Genomic DNA, 3,483 nt, shown 5'->3' with positions numbered 1-3,483 from the left:
TATGATCTACTTGTTCCATATATATTCGCCCATGAAGGATGACGTAATCGGCTGAAAAATGTCACATCGACATTCCAAAGCTCCACATAAAATGGCTATGTCTCAACTACTTGTATGATTATATAAGGCTTCTAACAATTCGATGACACACTGGCTTGGTTGTATATACGAGTCAATTTTATATTATCGCTTCTAGATTTATTTATTTTATGGGAAACTATAATTTACTAAGAAACCTTTTAAATATCTGACCATTCTCCTGTTCTACAAAACCACGATGGTATGGGTGAGATTTGTCATTGTGTGTCATCGTTCTGCAAATTGATGCTGCAGGCAAAATAATAACTACTTCCCCTATCAAATTGAAATTTGGAATGCAAGTCAAATTTGTTTATGGGGGAGACAGTTGGCAGGATTAGTTCGAGTATTCCGATACTTAATAATCAATTTTTAAATTATACTAATATCGTAATGTGTATCAGAAGTTACTCCCATAATTTACACAGCAGAGATATTTTTCCAGAACAGCGGCGTCAGCAGGCTACCATAGTTTCTTTGAACACGACTTCGTTTTTGTCCCGTGTAATGTAACTGACTGAAAATGGAACCCGATCAGGAAAATTCACAAAATAAATTACCGCCTGCGTACAATTTAACAAATTAGTCTCAAGCATTGTTTGGCTAAAACTTCTAACTGAAGTTATGTCGTTTCAGTTCATTCACTCATGACGAAGCTCGAATCAAGAGCTTTTACAGGGCAGTGACGTCACCTCCCACCAATTTCACGCAGGGTTTTCAGCGTGCACAGCAAGGTTTTCAACGGAACCTTATTTTTGTCCATCAGTCTTTTCCTCGCATTATCTTACCCGTTGACAAGGGTGTGTGAATGGTGCTGGAAGAAACTTATATTGCATTTCAATATAAACTAAAATCTAGTTCACCATCTGAATCACAGCCCTAACCAACCCGCATCCAACGTAAAATACAATAATGGAACCTTTGGTTCACATGATCGCGTTATTACACACAAGGCCAAAGGGGGTGGGGTGGCTAAAACACCTTCTCAATCAGGACCGCACGATTAATTAGAATTGAAATATCATATACACACTATACTCCCCTGACCTTCCACTGAGAAGGTTGTGATTGCACGTCACCAAAACAATCTTGCACTTGACTGTGAATGAGGGGCCCAGTTTGAAATAATAACAGACCAATATTTTTAACAAGTGAACGTGACTTCATAGTATGTCCAAATGTTTCCTAATACGACAATACATCATCGGAGATTACATGTTCTGGGGTAAACTATATTTTCGAAAATGTCAATGGAAAGATAAGCGGCAAGATTTACGCTCTTCGTAACCTTGGCGGAAGACCTTCTGAAGGTCGCCGTATCATAGTCAATCTACGAGTAATTTGAAGGTTCGCTCTATAAGTATCTTGACTACCTAATAATAGCCTTGGATGGAATCACCAACTTAATGTGTTTTATTCATCAATGAACCACGAGAAGTTCATCCCTCCCCTTTCGATATGAACAAATTTCTATGATGTTTTATAGACTGTAAGACTCCCTTTGCTTCAGGCCTGATTTGGTCCAGCAATTTGATATAATTAGCCTTGCCGATAATCGACGTAGAAACTGCGAGCTGCACTACTTTATTGATGAGCATTATTTCCAGTTTGCCGGTTAGCAGGTATTCTCGTAAACCAGGATTGTAATCCAAATGCACATTTCGATCACTAGACGACTTGAGCAGGCGATAAATAATGACTTAAGAAAATGCTGACATGTTCTCTTAGCCGGGTTTTAGTATAGATTTCGCACCATTCCTATACAAACCGTGTCGTGTGTGGGTGGTTTCTATTGAGAAATGCCGGTACCAAGAGTAATAGTGTTTATTGATCGAAAAGTACAATGTTAAAAGAATTGATGGATTTTTACCGCTAGCGATGATAAAATCCACACAACGGCGGTAAGAGATTGCGTAAAACAAATAGATCCGATCATTAGAAACTAATATACGTTGACTCAATATTGGTAATTACTGCCTCTTTCAGAACAACACTCTAAAATAATCGCGTTCAAACTTGATTAGGAAATGTTCTACATGTTGATAGAATAAAATACTCGTCTACTCCCCACAAGCCGGTTTATAAATTTGAATTGTTCTCCTGCTCAGAAAATCGAATTGTTCTCATGCTCAGAAACCCAAACCTGTTTTTTAATATTTATATCGTGGATGTATATTCCAAGTTTCTCTAATAATACTTCCATTGAAAAAGTTACCCCTCGAAAGAATGATCAATATAATCTAGCGAATTCAATGTCGTGGTTAAGCCCGACACCTGGTTTTTCTCGGTTTCTTGCACATGGGACTCGTAACTGTCTAATTATTTATTTTTTTCGTTGTGATATGGTACCTATCACATCATAATGCTTCATTTTTTTTACCAATGTCTTTATTTATTGTGTATGTCTGTACGTGTTTACTTTGAGAGGTTTTTCTTCTGAAGCTAAAAAAATAAGGTACCGTTCCAAACCGGGTACCTAGTCAACCCTGACACAAGTCTAAAATCACAATGCAACATTGTCCATGCGATATACTCTATGTAACAATCCCCTCGCCATATTAACAGACTTCTGTAGATGATGCCATGTCAACTGTAGTAGACGGTATCATAGAAACTCTATGTAGATGTCACAGACTTACTGTACTGCGCTAAAAGGTCAAATTTCTATCGTGTGACAATTTCAGAAGCTATATCTTATAATGGCAATGCGAGGGAGTTTGACTCGACACGAAACTAGCTTCGTCATGAATCCTACACGATCTTTAACAATGGCAACGTGGGGGATTTTGGAACTTCAGACTTTTGAATAGCTGCTTATCACGAGTATTATTAGTAAAGGTCTCGTATCTTTATTTTATAAAATGTTCTGACCTATCGGGGTGTAATTCTCCCCATTAATGTAATATCTATAAAAACACGACAATTGTTGATCAACGCATTACATAATCAATCTTAAATTGATTGTGCCATAAAAAAAATAGTTTACTTTATGTGCAGACATAAATGTGTCTGCATTTAAATCGATTCTTCTGATTTATTTCAAGAGACTCGCAGATATATATAAATTAAAAGGTAAAGGAACGCCCTAATTGTGTTACTGTGTGATCTTTAAAATTATTAATTTTCTGTCAAAATGTTCTTCCTATTTTTCGAAATCATAGATAAGGTCGCACCATAAGACTCTTCCCGTGTCCCCTCATATTCCTATACACTGAAGAGAATCAAAAGCGATAAATATTGCCCGATTATTACTAAGAATAGCTGACGATAGCAGACCGAGGGGATGGCCAAGATGACAGTTCAATGTCAGTTCAAGGTCACCATGTGCTCGAAAGGTGTAAGTACGCCCTTCTTTGCGCACTTCACCTGTCATATATTTTTATATTTTACTGTTTGAGTATAAAT

This window comes from Patella vulgata, chromosome 4 (genome assembly GCF_932274485.2).
Source record: "Patella vulgata chromosome 4, xgPatVulg1.2, whole genome shotgun sequence".
NCBI classification, from domain to species: domain Eukaryota; kingdom Metazoa; phylum Mollusca; class Gastropoda; family Patellidae; genus Patella; species Patella vulgata.
The sequence above is the reverse complement of the archived record's forward strand: the minus strand, read 5'-3'. Positions refer to the sequence as shown.